General features: G+C 39.3%; 1 protein-coding gene across 1 annotated transcript in view; it reads right to left on the minus strand.

Moving 5' to 3' along the window:
* The window catches only part of LOC118832576 (ribonucleoprotein RB97D-like), a 31,526-nt gene extending 21,176 nt beyond the window's left edge, over positions 1-10,350 (minus strand). The window contains exon 1 of the mRNA XM_036739868.1: positions 10,199-10,350. The gene's annotated coding sequence lies outside the window, so the exon portion shown is untranslated. The remainder of the gene's footprint in view (positions 1-10,198) is intronic.
* Between the last annotated feature and the right edge of the window lie 11,913 nt (positions 10,351-22,263).

The raw sequence follows: 22,263 nt of genomic DNA on the forward strand, positions 1-22,263 counted from the left end.
GTAGCTTTTAGTAGCCAGCTTTTTAGTATCCCAGGATTTCATTCATTTGGGCCTGGTGAGTTGAAATCTTTGGGGGACAGCTAGGTGCTTCCTTCTCATCTCCTCATTTATCTTTAGGTTCAATTCCTTGTTAACTGTTTTTGTTCTGTCCTTCCTAATCCACGCTTCATTCTTCTCAGAGGAAAAACCCAACAACAAAAACAAATTGAATAGCTCTGTCTTCTCACCTGTATCTTCTGTCAGGTATCCCAATGCATCCTGGGCTATCTCCAGGCCACTGGACCCAGATGGCTCTGGAAGATGAAGGGAGGCCGGTGACCTTGCACAGCCCTCCCTCACTCAAATCAAAGTCAACAGCAAGTCATGGCATCGTTCTCTGATGTCATGGTCGTCCTTGAGAACGAAGGACAAACACAACAATCTTTTGTCATCATTCTAGTCACACTTAGTAGCTACTCCTTTCTTTGATTCTCCTCTTGCAGGAATATGGTTTAAAAGACCCTTTTGGTTGTCATTACCATTAATTTACACCCTCAACTCATTCTGTGTTTTACGACTCCCTACTGTGTTCTTATAGGAACCTAGATGACCCAGTGACTGAGCCTAATCACTGGTCCTGAAGTCAAAAAGACCTCAGATCAAACTTGGCCTCAGATACTTATTAGTTGTGTGACCCTGGGCAAGTCACCGAATCTCTGTGCACCTCAGTTTCCTCAATTGTAAAGTGGAATTAATAATAGGACATGCCTTGCAGGGTTGTTGTGAGGATCAGGTGAAATAATGTTTGTAAAGTGCTTAGCATAGTGACTAGCACATAGTAGTTTTCTGCATAAATGCTAGTTATTACTATCATTATTATTACTATCGTTATTATTATTATAACACGCTGCTCTCAGTTACCTGCCCATGTCTTCATCTTCTTTAAGTCATTTACAAATATGAGTCGGTAGATGAATTCGATGCATAGCTCTTTTTTCCTCTACCTACTATATGAAAACACTTTGTTTTCATCCACAACTCATCATTGCCGTTGTCATTGTGCAGTCCATGCAAATTTCTGTTACATCCCCTTTCCAGGTAGAATTTTGAAGAGTGACCATCTACAGCTGCCTTCTCTTGATTTTTCCTCATTCTCTTTCCCAAACCTTAGAAAATAATAGAAATTACTGTTCCCTACAAGTCCATGAAGCCAATATCCAATTATCCTTTGAGGTACCCCAACTCTATAAACCCTTGGGGACAGATGTAGCCTTGAGGCAAAGTACAAAAATTGATACCTCCATTGGAAGGAAGTTATACTCTGATAAATCTTGGCATGCCCTTGGCCACATCCTTTCTGGAAGGCTACATGACCTCCTCTGTTTAATAAGTTCTTATATGCCTTTGGGGCCATGGGTGATTAAAGAAATGTGAGAGAACAGGACTTTGTGGTAGCTGAGGTTAGGAAGGAAGAGGTGTGTTAGACACAGAACTATACAAAATCAGGAAGTTTGCCTCATTTTGACTTTTTCCAGCTGTGTGACTGTGGTTATGAACCGATATATGAAAAGGTCTATTCATACAGCTTATGTGAGCCACCATTCATTTGCTCAAACCTATGCACTTTCCAGTTGGTTTTTTTTTGGCTCAGTTTTGATCGATGGTCTTAGGAACACAAGAAACTACCTGGGTACACCCAAGTTGGCAAACAGTGTCTAGGCATGCTGCTGCTTTCCTGGAATTTTAAAATAGTAGGTGTATGTTCTAGCCCTATAGGTCCTGTTCCTACACTCTACAATTCAGCCAAACTTGCCTTCTTTCTATTCCTCACTCACAACATTCCATCTCCCATCTCTGTGCCTTTGTGCTGATTGGCCCTTATACTTGGAATGCCCTCTCTCCTCAACTCTGCCTCACAGAATCTCTCTCTTCTTTCCAGATACAAGCAAGTACCACCTTTTACACAAAGCCTTTCTTTATCTCCCAAATTGCTGTCTTCCCTCACTAACTTTATTATTTCATGTTTATGTTGTATACATTTATTCTGAACTTATACATGTATATATTGAGAGGCAATTTAACGTAGTGGAAAGAGAGCCAAGGAGACCTGGGTTCACCCCCCACTTCTTATCCGTACTGGCTGTGTGTCCTTGGACAAGAATCTTGACCTCTCAGAACTCTGGGAAATTCTCTTTAAGACTATAGGTTTCAGAGAAGGTACCTATCTGCATTGGTAGAAGGAGTTCTCTCCTCTGGGAGTTCCCTGTGCCAACAAAATCACATGTCCAAACCCTGTGCCCCTTTGTATATGTTATGTCCCCAATAGATGTAACCTCCATAAGATAAGGACTTTTTCATTTTTGTATCTCTTTCCTTAGTGCCTATCATGCATAGAGGGTAACCAATAAATGCTAATCGATTTATTGATTGAGAATGGGGATGGTTGAATGTGCAAGACTGACACAGTGGATGGAAAGTCTAAGCGCTACATCAGTTGGGTGGTACTTTTATGGAAAAGAAGGTGGCATAGAGGAGTTAAAATCTGAGCTAGTGGAAGTGGTACCTGCATTGGTGAGTTCATTGATATATCTTGGGCAGAATTATATGGCTATTCCATGTAATACTGGGTTTATGGGGGGGGAATCTTTCATTTCTCCAGTTGTATTTCTAAAGGAGCTTTTAAAATCAAGAGTCAGAAGCCAACAGAAGAATTGGAAGAAGTTGCTTTTAGGATCCTTCATCTAAAGTCTTTGTGGTCTGGTCCTTAAGTGTACTTGTTTTATATTAAGAGAAATGAAGAGCAGGGGAACACTGACTTGGAGAGAAAATCTTGGAAATATGAATTCTCTAAGAGTATTTTAACATCATGTTTTTAAGAGGTGTCCTTGTCCACACACAGCGTTTGTTGTTTTCTTGACAAAGATACTGGAGTGGTTTGCTATTTCCTTCTTTAGCTCATTTTACAGGTGAGGAAACTGAGGTAAACAGGGTTAAGTGACTTTCCCAGGGTCACACAGCTAGTAAATATCTGAGGCTGGATTTGAACTCAGGTGCTTCTTACTGCAGGGCCACCTAACTGCCCTGTTCACACACAGTAAAACTCACTGTTTCCTTTATTCCCTCAGCAGCTGTTCACCAATGTGTTTTGTGAAAGATAGCTAGTACTAATGACCCCATTTGAAGCACAAGGGACAAAAGAAAATGCTAAGAAAACTGTAAAAAATGTGACTCCTGGAGATCTCACTTAAAGGTGACCTGTTTGCTCCCATGAATATTGTGGAGCTAATTAAAGTCAGCATCTTAAAGAAAGAGCTAGAGAGAGAAGGTAGTCACTTCCTATCATTGCATGTGTCACTGGGGATTACTATTTTATCTATGGCTAAAAGGCAGTTGAAAGGCAACGAAAGAAAAATGCTTTTATCAAATGGCACCAACAAATCAAATCCATGCTAAATCTTGACATGGAGTGGGTAATTCTGCCAAAGCATGTTGAAATGGGTTCATTTGAGACAGTTGGGGAAATCTACCTTAAAAGGAAAAAAAAATGGAAGTATGAGATGTATCTCTTAGTTAACCCAAGGGAGTGTAACCTTTCCACCTGATTACATTTTTAAAACCTTTAGGTTTGAGAAGAGGTGACAGGAAGGTAGAACATTTCAGCATGCTTAAGTTTGTCCAGATAATCCTGTTGCCATCTCAGGAAGTGGCCTCTGTTTTTCACCTGAACCTGTCAGATTTCAGCTGGATCCTGCACTCTGCCATAGAGCCCCCATTACCATGCAGTCAGGAAAATATTAATTAGTGAATTGATTTTAAATCACATGCACCTGGGTAGTGTTGGGAGCCTAATACCTCATTGTAATGAGGCTCCCAGGGGAAGAGCCATCATAAATGCAGCTGAGGAGGATTTTATTTTAAAATTTCTAGCCAGGAAGAAAAAAAAGTTTCAGCAGTCAGAATTTAATTTTTCTGTATAGTAGAAAAGCTTTCTAAAATACAGGCTGAGAGATTTCTTCCAAGTGGAGAAGGTACCTGTCTTAGAGATGCATTTTTCTTTTCTTCTCTTCAGTGTTGGGCTTCGAATCCTAGTTAATACTATTTGTTTGAACCCTTTCTATCTGAAGTTAATACTTCTTGAATGAGAAGGTAGAAGGAATATTGGACTTGCAGAGTTACACTTTCTTTAGTCTCTTAATGCTATACAGTAGTAGGCTTATCCCTTCTTTGCTCATTTTCTCTAAACATAACTTAAAAAGTTATTTTTATTTTCCTTCTCATTTTCCACATACCTCAATTCTCCATTTTCAGAGACTTATGCTGCTCCTCTTTATTCTTTGTTGCTGATATGCTCCTCCTCCCAAAGGTTGTTGTTATATTTTCTGATCTCAGAGATGAATGACTGAATAAATATTTATTTATAAATATTAATTATTTTAAATATTAAAATATTAAATTCTAATTAATTATCTATTATTTATTTAATTTTATTGTGTACTACAAATATATTATTTATATGCAATAATTATTAAATATATTTAATTATTTGAATTTTAAAATTAAAATATTAAATATTCAAAATAAATAAATATTTATTAAGTGCCAAACGCTAAGGAGACAGATACAGATACAAACAGAGACAGATACAAAAGTGAGAGTCCCTGTCATCAAATATCTTATAATCTAATAAAAGGAAAGAAGATATATAGAGGAGTGGTGGTTTGGAAAGTATAACTAGATTTGAGAAGTCACAAGGATGATCAGAAGAGACATAGAAGAATTGATTGACTGCCTCTTCTAATTCCTGTGACTGTACTTTGTTGATTATGGGTTCAGAGCTAAAAATTGGTGGGAGCAAGGAAGAGGTGAGGTAGGAATGAAAAGGAAGATAAGGGGGAAGGAAGAGAGGTTGTATGCACAGAAGCAAGGCAGATAGCAAGAAGTTGGTACGTGTAGAATATGTAGCATGGCTTCAGGCTGGCTAGATATGAGCCATATGAGATACTCATCAGCACAATGTGACCCCCAGGGTGGTGGTTCCAAAGCTCAAAGGGGTTAAATTCTCAATTCATGGTTTCTGAAGGCTAGCAGTCTAAGGGGATAAGCAGCAGGCTGGATGGCAAAACCAAGCAATCTAGAGGGTACAACAGTAGGCCTGGAGGATAGCAAGATGTCTAGGATGGAATGCAAATCCTGGCTGAGGCCAGCTGGACCATGCTGTACACTCACCAGTGAGAGTTCAAGAGCTTGAAAGGGCATGATCTCTAACTGTCATGTGTTCTTGAGCATGTAGCAGACACTAATACATGATTTTCACAGGATGACAGAATTTCAGCAGTAGAAAGTACCTCAGAGGTCACTGGTACTGACCACAAATCTCCCTTGCACCATCCCTGACAAGTGCTAATCTAGCCTTTGATGGAAGATCTCTACCAGGGGCACACTAACTATATCCCGAGGCAGCCTATTCTACCTGGGGCCAGCTCTCATAGTTAGGGAGGTTTTCCATATGTGAAGCTGAGGATCTTCCTCTCTGCACCTGCTACCTATTACACCTACTTCTGTTCTCTGGTACCAAATGGAATAAGTCTGATCACAAGCTTTTGCATCACAGACATTCAAATACTTGAAGACCAACATCTTGTCTCTCCTTAGTCCTCTTTTCACTAGATTAAACATCCCCCAAATCTTTTATTTTTAAATACATTTTTATTTGTGTCTTTTAAAAATATCATATATATATATATATATATATATATATATATATATATATATATATACATATATTCCCCAGTGTATACCTGCCCCCACTCACCTCCAAGAGAGATACTCATTATATGGAATGAAAAAAGGAAAAAAAGTCCAGCAAAATGGCTTCAAAAAATCTGGCATACAGGGTTCCACAGCCATGTTTTCCCACCTTTTCAAAGTAGTAATGTCAAGTGCTTTCTCTTTTGTTTGGTCTGTTTTTTTTTTCATTTACATCACGGCAATGAATTTTTGTCCACCAGTGAAGGAAAACTCTTAATAGGTTGCTTAATGGAGTGCTCACAAATGATATACTAAATCCATAACAGTGATTCTAAGGGTCAGGTTCTGATCTGAACAGCGATCAAATCAGGCACAGACCAATATATAGAACAGCAGGAATGATTGGAGGAATGACCTCATAAAGGTGGTGACAGGACTTTTCTGAAGATCCCGTTGTTTTCTTCCCTTAAGAGGGCTGGCCCCCAGCTGTCTAGCCACAGGCCTGACTGTGAGAGATTATGAGATGATACTTTATAAACTGATATTTCTAGAACCAGGCTTTATTCAGGATCAAAACAAGATTGAAAGAAACCAAGCCCAGCAAACTATATGGGGTAAATCTGTAATTCCTGGAGCGCAAACTACCAAAATACAATCAGTTGCCACTATAAGAGTCTCTCTCTCTCTCTCTCTCTCTCTCTCTCTCTCTTTAGTTGCCATCATAAGAGTCAGTCTCTCTCTCTCTCTCTCTCTCTCTCTCTCTCTCTCTCTTTCCCTCCCTTTCCCTCTCCCTCTCCCTCTCTCTCTCCCTCTCCCTCTCCCTCCCTTCCTTCCCCTCTCTTCCTCTCTCCCTCCCTCCTTCCCATGGTAAATTATTTTCATCTTCAAAATGTTCTCTAATGATCTTTTATACAATGGCAAAACTTGCGTGTGCAAAAGTGACAAATGTCTACAAAGCCAGACTGAACTAGAAAGAGAAATACTAGAGCAAAGTGATACTTTGACCTGATGGTGATTATACCCCTAATCTATGTAATTACTGCTTCAAGTAACTGAATGTATTGAATTGTTCAATCCGTTTTTATTTGGTGTTAGTGTATAGCAGAGGTGACAAACAGGCAGCCTGAAACACCCCTAATTGTAGCCTAAACCAAAATGCAATTGGGAAATACTTAACAAAATCAATAAAATACGATAGAACAAAGACAATATTACATTTTAAAACTAAGTCAATATGTGGCCCACAGGGATGGTTTAGAGGCTCATGTTTCTATTGGCATTTGACACCATTGGTATATAGAATATCCATATGTATCTCCTCCTTGCTATTCATTTTTGTGTCTTTTGATCGCTGTTCAGATCAGAACCTGACCCTTAGAATCACTGTTATGGCTTCAGTACATCATTTGGGAGCACTCCATTAAGCAACCTATTAAGAGTTTTCCTTCATTGGTGGATAAAAATTCATCAACATGCTCACAACACAATACTCCCTACCACCAATTTGACTTTCTAATTTTGTAAGTCTATGAAAATAAAAAGTATTCAATACATTGTATGAAACCAAGATCCAAATAGTATCACAAACAACTATAGTACCGGTGGGTTCCATTCCACAGAATAAGTTCACTGTTCAATCCTTACAAGACCTTTCAAGCTATTTTCATCAATACTCTGCCCTTACTACTATATCTCCTACCTTGAGATTAGCAAATATCCATTTTGTTTGTGTCTGGAGCATAGCATATGACAGTCAATTATTCATCCTTTCCTAAGTCCCTCCAAAGCTCCTACCTCTTTCATTCTTCTCCTACACTTTTAGCCCAACATCTCATTCATTCACAAATTACCGTATAATCATTGCAGTAAATCTGAACCTTGCATCATTGTGACAAACAACAGCAAGAGTGAAGCAATAGCACTACACAATGCCTCAATATAGAGTATATGCGAGAGCTGAAAACAACCCAACTTGTGCTAAATTGCTGAGAAGGACCTTCTAATCGGTCATATCTGTGAGCCTATGTTGAACAGATTGCAAATAAGTCTAGGCATTCATTGTCTATTCCAGGTTTGGTTTCCTAGTAAACATGCCAACATTCAGCATAGTTCACATTTTGGTCTATGGTTCAGGCAAATTCTTCTGGATTGCAAAATCACCAAGGAAGACCAATCTCCTGCTACACTTTAATTTTGGTGCTGATGTCAACAATTTCTTCTTAACACTACACAACCAATGTGATATTATTTCTGTTTTATTTATCTGTGTTGGTGCTTTCCAAGGCAGCACTACATAGCTGCCCTTCTCCTACCTCTGGCTGTTGCCTGATTTGAGGCCCCCCCCCACCTTATGTTAGAACCATTTGTTATCTCTAGTCAAGTAGAGTATCACTTGGGCATAAGGACATAGATTTTAGATGGGAAAAGAAATCAGATGGAACAGTGACAATAATAGTTTAAAGTGACATAGTACTTTGAAGTTTACAAAGCACTATACCTATAATGGCTTTTAGTCCTCGCGACAACCCTACGATATAGGTATTGAAAATTATAACCAAGGTTCAGAGAGGTTGGACATCCTGCCCCAAATCACATAGCCAGCAAGGATTGGAGGTAAGACTGGAAGCCGAGTCTCTTCTGATTCTCAGTCCACAATTCCTCCTACTGCTTGGGGGAATTTTCACTTGTAATTCTGTTATGTCATCCTTTCCATTGCCTTACTACAATGCTATAATACCGTAAGATTACAGTGCCCAAGATCAGGGAGGCAGGCTCTTTGTTCTACTCCTCCACTGCTAAATTCTCATTGATGAAGCTAGTTTCTTAAAGACTGGGACTTCTGCATTTTGAGAAGTCTTTGATCCTTCGATTTAGAACATCCCTACTTTGAAAAATCAATTCATATCAAAAAGAGTTTTGCCTTTTCAGCAAATGTGGAGAGGGGATTATTGTGTCCCATGATCATGTCTTTGAGGATGAAAAATTGTCAGAATGGGGAAATAAGCTGTGAAGGCTGAATAGGAATGGGAAGAAAGTTAGGGAGCCCTCCCACTTCTTTAGGTCAAAATCCAAGTGCAAAGGTTTAAAGACTAGGGCTGTGATAGCTTTTGATCAGCCAGCAGCTTCCTGGAACTGCCTGGGACAGGTGAAATCCATCCTAGAGCAGCCAGAGAAGAAGACAGGTATGGCACTATTGAGGTGGGATGGGATATGCAAAGCTCAAACTAAATTCTCTTTGTCTTGTCTTCACAAGGATTAGTAGTAATACTCTCAAATATTATGACGACGCGTCTCATTAACACAGAAAGTACCAGGACCAGAGGGTCACATCTCAGGACTATTTACCTTTTAGACACTGTCATAATTTTAGCAGCCAAACATGCTGAATGTATCTTTCACATTTCTTTCTGAGTTCCTACAAACAAGTATAGAGTCTCTACGCTGACAGAAATGAATGGCTGGGTCACGACTGTACCTCTGTTACCATGTCTATAGAAACAGAAAATCTCATCCATGCCCACATTTTTTGCCAGTATTTTACCCTCACAAGTCATGGAAACGTATGGACCTGTATAGCCTTTACACAGGCGCCAAGAGTTTCAGAAACTTGAGATCCTTTACCTTAGTAAAAGTCCATCTTTGAAGCTTGGAGCCAATGATTTAAATCTTCATAAATCTCTCTTTGAATAATACAAGAGTGTAAATTCACTAAGGATACAGGATTATAATATTCATTGATCACATCGGGGAGATTTAATACAAAGACAAATATGGAAGTCATTGTTTATCAAAATGAGTTAGGTGACTCAGACAACTACCCATTTGAGGAACTTCAAACAGTAAATCACATAAGTAAGAATGAAGCAGAGAAGACTGAGGAACAAAACTAAAGTTCACAAGAGGGAGAAACACACACACACACACACACACACACACACACACACACAGATAGGATGCCCAACTTTAAGTGAAAGTACATTCAAGGAGATAGGACAAAGAAATGAAAATACCTTTCCAGGATTCTCTTGGTCCACTCTTGCTGAGGTGTTTTGGAGCTCCTAGTTAGTTAGAAAGAGCCGGAGTCTCTGAACCTCTCAGCTCTCAGAAAGAAGAAAAGCGCTCCCAAGAAGAGAGAAGGAAGGGTAGGGATTACTGCTCTCCTAGCTCTTCTCCAAGCCAGAGAGAGAGAGAAAAGACAAAAATAAAAGTAAAAATAAAAACAAAAATATGTAAAATCATTTTCTCTAAGACAAGAAGTAGCAGCAAGAAAGAGAAAAAAATGGAAATAAGAGGCCATATCCACTCTTCTTCTGCCATTACCACTTTGGGAGAAAGTGAGAAGGGAAAGTCAGGAATATAATCTGGGTGCAGATACCCAAAATATTTAGCTATCCAGGGTGGATGAACGTAGAGACCAAGCACAGAGACAAGCATGGCACATAAAAGCACCCCGTAGATTGGGAATACTCACTTTCCCTGTTGATGGCAGTTCATCTAATATTCCATTTCATTCCCATTAAACAGGATTAACTTTTGCCAAGTTATCCTCTCAGAAAGACTTCCAATTAATGAAATAACAAAATCTCTGACCACAATTCCAGTGGTCTAGAATTATTCTCTCCCTGGAGTTGTTACCCCTCCCCCTTCCTTTCACATACAATGAATCAAAAACCTGATAAGTTTATTTTCAAGGTCCTTTGTGCTTGGCAGCTTGCTAAATAAAGGAAAAGCAGATCATCAACCAAATTAACTCATAATTTACTGGTGACTACGCATCAAACAACAAACTCATACACATGTCCTGAGATGTGCATGCTAACAAACTTCACTCTCCCTGCCCCCAACTCAACTACCTTTGCAGCCTCAGTTTCCTCATGTTCCTCTTACTTCTCAGCTTCTTTTAATCTGTTTTATGGCCCTAACTCTTAACTGAAACTGTTCTGTCTTAGCTGTTTTAACTGAATAGTTTAATGGCCCTTTCTTAATTCTCATACTCCTTAACCTCGCTAAAGTTTTTTACACTGTTTACCATACATTATTCCTGGGTACGTTTTTTTTTTTTGACTCCCAAGACATAGCTGTCTCCTGGTTCTCTTCCATATCAGTCTAAGTGTAAGGGTGTATGTGGGAAGGGTGGTATCAATAGATTAAATTACTCAAATTACCCCATCTCATTTAAAGTGTCAAGATGTACCCAAGTGAGAACACTTCTCTATTGAATCAATCAATTGGCCCCCTCTAACCTTCAGCAGAGAAGGACTTTGTAAGCTTTCAAGGATGAGGAGGAGTTTGAATCTTTGTATTAGCAAGGCAATAAACACAACATAGATGATAATTGTCAATACGCCTATGTATCGCAAAATATAAGAGACTCTCCACGTAGAAGGTAGAAGAAGTAAACCATTTATTCAGACACCAGAGAACCAGATCCCAAAACCAATAAGCCCAATCCATCACAGCAGCAAAGAATTCAATACACACTATGATAGCATGGAGCCTCGCCATCCCAAAACCATCCACCCTCTTGCTAGGGCCTTCCCACAAATACACTCACAACATACCATATGTCTGCTCTTTCCATCAGCTTTAACTGCTCTCTTTCAGCATTTCTTGTGACACACTTTCCTTTTCCTCCCACCACATGTGACTTAGGCAATTAAGGGGTGGGAAAGATCTTCAAATCCAAATTGTTATTATAATCTTCCATCTTCCCATAGGCATTCTAGTGGTGTGCCAAGAATACTTACTACTAGTATCTGCAACAGACTGGGAGAGATGAGGAAAGCACATTTAAGACATTTACAAAGAGTCTAGTGGAAAATCTATACCATACCCAAAGAAACACCTTAATGACTTTAGCAAAAACACTTCCAAGAGCCATGAGTTACCCACTTGAACCTACTTTCCCCTGGACTGTGGATGCATTCGTGGGATTGTGTGTCACACACTTTTTTTGGAGAGGGGAGGGATATTTATACCAACTATTCTTATTATACCACCTTAGTAAATAATTCTTTCTAAAAGCTAATTGATTATCAACTGACAATCATGAGGTAAAGCAAACTGATGGGGACTCATGAATCATATATTTTAGAAAAGACAGCTACAACCCTTCAAGGTTTCCACTGGAACCCTAAAAGTGTGGTGTATCCTTCCTATGGAAAACTAGGTTGTCAGTACAAATGGGAATCAGGATAGTAGCTCTAGGGCATGTGCAACATTAGTATCTGTTGCAACCTCATCATTCATCTCTTCCAACCATGTATGAGTACCCCAAAAGCTCTGTTCTAAGTCCTATTCTCTTTCCTTTCACTCCCTTGGTGAGTTCAGTCATCTTCTAGAGACTCCTAAATCTATATGTTTTCCCATAATTTCTTTCCTCAGCTCTTATCTTCTGTTGTCATTTCCTTATGGAAGTTTCCATTTGGGTATCCCAAAGGCATCTCAAACTCAATATGACCAAATTGGAACTTTATGTCTTTCCCTCTGAATTTGTCTCTACTATGGACTTTGCTATTCGAAACACAGTACGATCTCTTAACCAGTTGATATGTATTTATTTAGGGCCTACTTACCATGAATTCTCAAATTGTTACGCTATTTTGTTTTTTTACTTTTCTAGGTTTCTCTTGACTCCTCTGTTTGTAACACAAAGTGTCTGCTCAGGTCTGGTCTTTTCATCAATAGTGCTTAAGAATCCTCTGTTCCATCACAAGTCCATCATTTTCTCTGTCAAATTCTTGCACTCAGTCTTGCATGGCAACTTATTCTTTATCATTAAGCATTGATATTTTCACCTTTTAGAATATTGCATTCTAAAATTTTCTCTCTTTAATACTAGTTGCTGCCAAATATTGTTTCATCCTGAATGTACTTCTTTGGCACTCATATTCTTTCTTTTTGGTATCTTGAAATATTTTTTCTTCGATCTTGTAGCTCTGGATTCTGGCTATGATATTCCTAGGAGTTTAATTTTTAGGGTTTCTTTAAGGAGGTGACTTGTGAATTCTTTCTATATTTATCTTGGTTTCTGATTCTAGTAAATCTGGGCAGTTTTTTTTTGCAAGGAGGAAGGCAAGGCAATTGGGGTTAAGTGACTTGCCCAAGGTCACACAGCTAGTAAGTGTGTCAAGTGTCTGAGGTTGGATTTGAACTCGGGTCCTCCTGACTCCAGGGCCAGTGCTCTACTCATTGTGCCCCCTAGATGCCCCAAATCTACACAGCTTTAATTTAGTTCTTCTTAAACTATGCCATCTAGGCTTTTTTATTGCCACATTTCTCAGGGTGTCTGAGAATATATAACTTATCTGTTCTTGATCGATTTTCTAGGTTAGTTGTTGTTGACAGAAGATGCCTTATATTTTCTTCTAATTTTTGTGTTTTTAATTTTATTCCTATATTTCTTCTTGTCTCATGTAGTCACTGAATTCTATTTGGTCTTTTCTAATTTTTGTGGAGTCTGCTATATGAGTAAGAGTTTTCACCTTCTACTCTAAACTATTTATTCTCCTTCCAGTTCTTTCTCTATACCTCTTATTTCACTTCTAATTCCATTTTTAAAATATTTTGCTTTATTTCATCCATATACTTTTGCAGTCCTTGTGGTCAAGCCATTTTATTTTCCTCTCAGGCTGTGCTTCTTGTTATTTTGAATTTACTTTCTTATTTTCGGTTTGCTTCTTGGGCATCTCTTGACTCATAACAATTTCATAGTTTTCACTGTATTCTTCTATTTATTTATATCAGCAACCTCAGTTCCCAATTTGGGTTTTTATACCAAGACTAGTCTCTGCAACGTTGCATACTCTCTGATGAGTATTTGTTCCTGACCTTGATTTCCTCAGCTCTTGATACTGGTTTCCACCTTCTATCATATGTTTATGTTCAGAATGCTGGAGGCTTCAGCAGCCCTGTTCTGAGTTCTCCAGTAGGCTGTCCACACTTAGGGCCTTTCTGTGCATTTACATTCTCTTTTCCGCACTCCTGGCTCTCCATTGTCTAATCGCTGTGGCTTCTATCTTTTTGTACATCCCAGGCTTGATGAAGGAGCATTCTAATGTTTCTCTTTGGATTTCTTATTATTCCATCTGGTTCTTTTTTGGCATCATTGTCTAAATATTTGTGGAATAGGTGGGCTCCTCTGTGAGCTTGAAGCTGCCATCCTAACTAAAAGTTCCACTTTGAGATTTTGTAAAAATGTCATCTTTGGGGTGGAGCCAAGATGGCGGCTGGAAAGCAGTGAGCTCCCTGCCGAGTCCCTCCAAAAACCTATAAAAATGGCTCTGAACCAATTCTAGAACTGCAGAACCCACAAAACAGCAGAGGGAAGCAGGGCTCCAGCGCAGGACAGCCTAGATGGTCTCTGGGTGAGGTCTATCCCACACGGAGCTGGGAGCTGGGAGCAGAGCAGAGCCCAGCGTGAGCTGCTCGGACCAACCAGACCAGGAGCCGGGCGGAGCAGGCCCTAGCGCCCTGAATCAGTGAGCTGCAGCAGTTGCCAGACTTCTCAACCCACAAACACCAAAGACAGCGGAGAAGGTTAGTGGGAAAGGCTGCGGGAGTGGAAGGAGTTCACAGTTTGGCCACTGCCCCCAGGGCAGCAGAGGTGGGGCAGCTACAGCTGCTGTTGCTTCTGGCCCCAGGCCCACCTGGTGGGAGGAATTAAGTGGCAGATCAGAGCAGGAGTGCACAGGCTGCTGAAGATCTAAGCCCAGTCCGGGTTGGGGGTTCTTGGGGAAGGAGGAGTGCTGGTGTGGCAGAGCTGGCACCTCCCCCCCAAACGTGGAACATAGAACTCTCTAGTCTACAAGCAGTCATACCCCGCTGAAAAACTGAAGGGTCAAGTTAGTTGGTTGGGAATATGGCCAGGCAGTGAAAATGCACCCAGATTTGGTCTCAGACTTTGGATTCTTTCTTTGGTGACAAAGAAGACCAGAACATACAGACAGAAGAAGTTAACAAAGTCAAAGAGCCTACAACAAAAGCCTCCAAGGAAAACATGAACTGGTCTTGGCCATGGAAGAGCTCAAAAAGGATTTGGTAAAGCAAGTTAGTGAAGCAGAGGAAAAATTGGGAAGAGAAATGAGAAGGATGCGAGAAAACTACGAAAAACAAGTCAATGACTTGCTAAAGGAGACCCAAAAAATACTGAAAAATACACTGAAGAAAACAACACCTTAAAAATAGACTAACTCAAATGGCAAAAGAGCTCCAAAAAGCCATTGAGGAGAAGAATGCCTTGAAAGAATTAGCCAGATGGAAAAGGAGGTCCAATGGACCACTGAAGAAAATACTACCTTAAAAATGAGATTGGAACAAGTGGAAGCTAGTGACTCTATGAGAAATCAAGATATTATCAAACAGAACCAAAGGAATGAAAAAATGGAAGACAATGTAAAATATCTCATTGGAAAAATCACTGACCTGGAAAATAGATCCAGGAGAGATAATTTAAAAATTATTGGACTACCTGAAAGCCATGATCAAAAAAAGAGCCTAGATATCATCTTTCAAGAAATTATCAAGGAGAAATGCCCTGATATTTTAGAGCCCCAGGGCAAAATAGAAATTGAAAGAATCCACCAATCGCCTCCTCAAATAGATCCCCAAAAGAAATCTCCTAGGAATATTGTTGCCAAATTCCAGAGCTCCCAGATCAAGGAGAAAATACTGCAAGTAGCCAGAAAGAAACAATTTGAGTATTGTGGAAACCCAATCAGAATATCCCAAGATCTGGCAGCTTCTACATTAAGAGATCGAAGGGCTTGGAATATGATATTCCGGAGGTCAATGGAGCTAGGATTAAAACCTCGAATCACCTACCCAGCAAAACTGAGTATCATGCTCCAAGGCAAAATATGGATTTTCAATAAAATAGAGGACTTTCAAGCTTTCTCAGTGAAAAGACCAGAGCTGAATAGAAAATTTGACTTTCAAACACAAGAATCAAGAGAAGCATGAAAAGGTAAACAAGAAAGAGAAATCATAAGGGACTTACTAAAGTTGAACTGTTTTGTTTACATTCCTACATAGAAAGATGATGCGTATGATTCATGAGACCTCAATATCATAGTAGCTGAAAGGAACATGCATATATATATATATATATATATATATATATATATATATATAATATATATATGTTTATGTGTATATATATATGTATATATATATAAGTGAATGTGCATGTATGTATATATGTATGTGTATATATATATATAAAGAGAGAGAGAGAGTGGACGCTGGGTGAGTTGAAGATGAAGGGAAGATATCTAAAAGAAATAAAATCAAATTAAGGGATGAGAAAGGAATATATTGAGAGAGAGAGATAGGGAGAGATAGAATGGGGTGGATTATCTCGCATAAAGGGGGCAAGAGGAAGCAGTTCTGTGGGAGGAGGGGAGAGGGCAGGTGAGGGGGGAATGAGTGAATCTTGCTCTCATCAAATTTGGCCTGAGGAGGGAATACCATACATACTCAATTGAGTATCTTACCCCACAGGAAAGAAGAGGGAAGGAGATAAAAAAGGGGGGGATGATGGAGGGGAGGGCAGATGCAGGTGGAGGTAATCAAAAACAAACACTTTGGAAAGTGGACAGGGTCAAGGGAGAAAATTCAATAAAGGGGGATGGGTTGGGAAGGAGCAAAATATAGTTAGTCTTTCACAACATGAATATTGTGGAAGGGTTATACATAATGATACACATGTGGCCTATGTTGAATTGCTTGACTTCATAGGGAGGGTGGGTGGGAAGGGAAGAGGGGAGAGAATTTGGAACTCAAAGTTTTAGAAACAGATGTTCAAAAACAAAAAAAAGTTTTTGCATGCAACTAGAAAATAAGATACACAGGCAATGGGGCGTAGAAATTTATCTTGCCCTACAAGAAAGAAAGGGAAAAGGGGATGGGCGGGGAGTGGGGTGACAGAAGGGAGGACTGACTGGGGAACAGGGCAACCAGAATATACGTCATCTTGGAGTGGGGGGGAGGGTAGAAATGGGGAGAAAATTTGTAATTCAAACTGTTGTGAAAATCAATGCTGAAAACTAAATATGTTAAATAAATAAATTTTAAAAAATAAAAAAAATAAAAATAAATAAATATCATCTTTGTTTTCATTGACATCATTGATAAAAAGATTAAACAGCCCAGGGTCAAAGCCAAATCCCTCGGGGAGTCTGCTAGTGACATCTTTCTCAGTTGATATCAAACTATTGAAGACGATGCTTTGGGTCTCTTCTTTCAACCCATTCTGATTCTACCTAATTTCACTGTCATCTTACCTACATGTATCCATCTTGTCAATAAGAATATCATGCAGGTCTTTGTCAGGTACTTAATGAAATCCTTCCAGATAAGGAAATGAGGTGAGTTGGGCATGACCTGTTCATGTGTTTTGGGGGGCAGCTGTGTATATGGACTGATATAGGGTGCAACTGTGATAGAGAGGGAAAAGCATTTTATTGGAAGGCAGCAAACCTTCATTTGGTTTCTCACTGCACTTACTGGCTATTTGATCTTGAATAAATCACTTAATTTTGCTATGCCTTGATTTCCTTATTTGTATTCCCTACCTCACAGGACTATCGTAAGGATGAAATATTGGTAAGTTGATGGTCGATAAATGCTGTGTGAACACTGGTCATTATTACACTCAGACATCCACCTGGAGAGATAGATTTGTCATCTGTATCAATCTGAAGTTAAACTAATACTAAACAGCAGAAATGATGGGTTTGTTGTTTCCTTCTCATCATCTGACTTTGTGATCCCACCAAGAGTGCCTCTGCCAGATCCCCGAACTGTCTGTAACTGTTAAAGAACTTCACATTCCTTCTCCTTTAATCTCTTCTCTTTTACTTGGAAACAAAATTTTTCCACACAGGGGCTTTAATGAAAATACAGTCTTCAGAAATTCTTCACCATATGTGACTTGGAAACAATGATTTCTCAAGAGAGAAACAACTGCCTAGGAATTGCACAGTAATCTTTACAAACAGATATTAATATAATTATTTTTCATGGAGGTAAGGACTATATTAAACCACAGTAAGGATAGAAGTTACCATTAAGTTCTGGTTAGAAATGTCAGCAGAGGTACCGCTGATTAATTGGTTGGTCATTGATGGTTATTAGCTATGACAGGTGTCCTGTAACATCTGCCCATTTTCCAGATTCCTTTACTTGGGTCATTGCTCAGTATAGATCCCCTGGATACTAGAATGGCAGATAATGTGCTCATATTTTCCGCCTCTGTCTGAATAGCCAGACCACTGGCTCATTCCAGTGAGTTTTTGGCTTCCTTTTTTGCTATTTGTGGTTTTGTGGCAGTGAGTCTTTAACCTGAAAGGTTAATTTATTTTCTCTTTCCTGCTTTCAGACCTAACCAGCATTTCTTTGCCCCTAGTACATCTGCCACCTCAATCTGAGCTCTTCGTGCATCATGTGATCTCACCAGAAGATTGGACAAAATGTTCTTTCCATTGTAGTCTGGGTGACCGCCAGCTTCTACTCTTTGCTCGTCATGCCAATGTATAGAGCATTGCAAGCGGCATCATGGATCCAAATTTTTCTGTCCTGGCCTTCATGGACACCTCATCATTGGTTAGGTTTGGAAGTATGCCATTGCAACTAATCTAGGCTTCTGTTTTTCAGATATTGACACTAAATTACAGTAGGGGAGAAGGCCACGGCCACACAAGGAATCATACAAATAGAAAAATGACAAACAGAAGCTAGTCCTTGTCATCGTTACAATACAGCCTCTTTTCTGTTTAGTGGAACACCGATAGCTGAAGAATGTAACTTAGTCATTTTCTAACCTTGTAAACTTGCAAGTTGTTTCCATACAGCCCAACATGTGGACAATTTTTTGAAAAGATACTTTACAATGTTGAACAAATGGAAATCCTTTGTTTTACACTGATAAATCTGTTCTCAAAATGGTTACTCAATTTTTCTTTCTTTAAGGAAAATCAGGGAAAATTGAATGTTTTTAGATACTACCTTTCACCTCTTCAGGTGAAGTCACTTTTTATTATTATTAAAAGACGCTTCAAATAAATTTTCACTTTGACATGGAAGTTTATTTTTAAAGGGACTGTAGATAATCTGTTGCCTAGCAATCATTTCTCACTCTAACCTTAAAGCTATATAAGCATTTTAAATGTCACAGCAGCCTGTATTTTGAATTAATGTTATGTTTGAACATATCCGTAATGAAAGTGTTGGACATATAAAGATTTCTCATTTCCTCATTGTGTTCTCTACCTGTCATATGTGCTGTGTGGAGTGGGAAACCTGGTGTTTTCATATAATAGGCAGCAAATAGCCTGCCGCATTCCCTCCCTGCTCTCCCTCTTTTCCTCCTCATAAGATATATGTACCAAGGTTTCTGAATGGATGTGTTGTTTGCATTCTCCCCCTCTTTGACTGAAGACCTCTGGGAAGAGGAGGTGTCATGTCCTTCTGACACAGCTCACTTTATTTTTGTTGTTCAGTTGTTTCAGTTGTGTCCAACTCTTTGTGACCTCATTGGTATTTTCTTGGCAAAGATACTAGAGTGGTTTGTCATTTCCTCCTCAAGCTCATTTTATAGACATGGAAACTGAGGCAACCAGGGTGAAGTGACTTGCCCAGGGTCACACAGCTAGTAAGTGTCTGAGGCTGGATTTGAACTCAGGAAGAGGAGTCTTCCTGACTCCAGGGCTGGCACTCTATCCACTGCAGCGCCACTTAGTTGCCCATTGTACTTTCAGAGAGCTCTGATTCTTAGTCGGTTTTTCATTACATCCAGCCTAAATCTTTTCTTCCTTCCAAATCACCTTTTATTTGTTTTGTATATACCTGTAAGTTGTGTCTCTTGATAGAATGTGAATTTTTTGAGGGTGGGGCCTATCTTTGTCTTTGTATCCCCAGCATCTAACACAGTGTCTGGCTTTAAATAGAAACTTAATACATGTGTATTTATGGATTGTGTGATTAATTAAAGTAAGCTGGAGATTCTAAGAGGCTGAAGTGAAGAGAGAATGTATTATGTCAGCAAAAAGCCCAAGGCTTTTTGAAAAAATTCTGAAGTTGGCTTTTGGTTCTTTCCCATCTCCCTCTCTCACCATGTCACTCCTTTGCTCAGTCAACTCTAGTGGTTCCCTATTGCCTATAAATAAAATACAAAATACTCTGTTTGGCTTTTTAAAAAATTATCTTTTAAATTTGAATTTAACAAAATAAACCAACTGAGCATTTCCATATACACATCAGAATACAAAAAGAGGCTTGTATATGAAACTGAACATTTCGTGTAAGACTGTGCTGATTGTACTTCCTCATGAACTTTATTCTGTTTTCTCTGTGAATTTTAAAAACTGTTAAATGGCTCTTTTTGGGAGTCTCTATTATTATCTCTGTTCCTCCTCCATACAATTAAAAACCGAGAAAAGAAAAATTAAAACCCTAAGGCAAATAAGCATTGTCAAGCAAAATAAATCCAAGCATTGGCTATATGCAATCTGTATGTCTCTTTTTGCATCGCACATCTGTTTTATCCTTGGTGTTCTGGATATCTGACTTCTCATTGCTTGATCAGAGCTCTAAATTCTTTCAAAATTGTTTTTCTTATGATGTTGTCATTGTATAAATTGTTCTCCTGGTTCTGCATCACTTCACTCTGCATCAGTTCATATTCTGCAGGATTCTCTGAAGTGATAATTTCTTACCGCACAATACTATTCCATCACATTCATATACCCCGATTTGTTCAGCCATTCTCTAATTGATGCCTCCCCCAATGTGGATTCTTGTTCTTTGCTTTTTATTCCTCTTAATCCTCTCTTAGGGCTCAACAAGTGTGTTTTGCTTTCACTGATTTTCTGTCCAGTATTATTCTCCCTTTTAACCACCCTCTCAATATACTTTTTTTTTTAAATCTCTGCTTATTTCCCTGGTAAGTTTGTATTTCTTCACCAAACTATTTATGTATATAGACATGTGTATATATATGTACATATATATATATGTGTGTGTGTGTGTGTGTGTGTGTGTGTGTGTGTATTTGTACAAACACTCTTCTGTCCTTTTCAGACAAGAGTGAGGGTCATCTCATACCTACTCTCCCCACCCCTTCTTCCATGTTTACATAATCTTTTTACACACCCAAATTATGAGAATTAGTAAGCCATCCCCTTCTTCCTCCTTTACACATCAGTAAATATAATGTAATATGAGGGCAGAATTTATAATTTCAAAAAGAATCATATATATGTCTGAAAGGTTCGGAACCGCAGGATATAAGGAATTCTCTAGATAGGAGGCAGAAGAATCAAAGCATGTATTTAAATTCCAAAATAAGAGACCCTTGAACCAGCATCCCCATTTTGATATTTTGATCAAAAGCTTCCAGGCCCAATAAGTCTGCCTCACAAGAGTAACCAGGAGGCCACAGAGAAGCATGATGGTATAAAGCAAAATCATATACATGCTTCCCCTCTATGGTAAAAAGATTACCCACTGGCCTCAAGTCCTTGTTCAGCACTTCTCAATCCACACGTAGGTCAGCTCTGCTACTGGCAGCTCCTGCGTCAGCTTCGGCTGTAGCTATAGCTCTCTCTGGCTCCAACAGGAGCTGTTTTTAACCGTCCGGCTAGCAGCTTCTGCGGGGGTGTAAGGTACGTGGGGGGGGGGGGGGTGGGTGGGAAGCACAGGTTCTTTCAATCTGCTTAACCAAGGGAAGCAAGGTGAAGGGGTTGACCGGGAAAGTACAGGTTCTTTCGATCTGCTTAATCAAGGGAAGCAAGGTGAAGGGGCCGACAAGCTTACTCCAATCCAACATACAGACAGCATTCAGTTAGTTCAGGGGAAAAAGCCAAACTATTCAAGGTCACTTGTTGACTAAGTGCTGAGGAGTCCATTTTTGGTTACCAACACAGGGTCATCTCATACCTACTCTCCCCACCCCTTCTTCCGTGTTTACATAATCTTTTTACACACCCAAATTATGAGAATTAGTAAGCCATCCCCTTCTTCCTCCTTTACACATCAGTGTGTTCTTCCTTTTAACCTCTCTTTTCTCTCTCCTCAAAAACTCACACCAGACCCACCACCCTCACAACCCCTGTTTTTTTTTTTATTTAAGTCTCTCAGTACCCTTTGTGGATATTGAGGTTCTGAAGGAACCATTGCTTCCCCCCCTCATTAGAATGTTAGTATTGTGTGATACACATCTTCTGATTGCTCCAATGAATTTACTCTCTAGGTATCTCCGGACTCTTGTGTGTGTATTTCAAAGTCCCTTCTCAGCTCTGGTACTTTCATCAGATTTCCTCTTATTTAGAGTAGATGCTGCCGGATCTTCTATGGTCCCAACTGTACTTTCTTGTTATTTGAACTTCTTCTTTGTAGATGTTTGCAGTATTTTTTCTCTGACATGGGAGTTGTGGATTTTGGCTAGGACATTCCTGGAACTTTTCCCTTTGGGTTTTCTTTTCAGAGGAGATTGATGGATTTTCTCTCTTTACTTGGCCCTCTGGTTCTAAACTATCT

Source organism: Trichosurus vulpecula, chromosome X (assembly GCF_011100635.1).
Source record: "Trichosurus vulpecula isolate mTriVul1 chromosome X, mTriVul1.pri, whole genome shotgun sequence".
Taxonomy (NCBI): Eukaryota; Metazoa; Chordata; class Mammalia; order Diprotodontia; family Phalangeridae; genus Trichosurus; species Trichosurus vulpecula.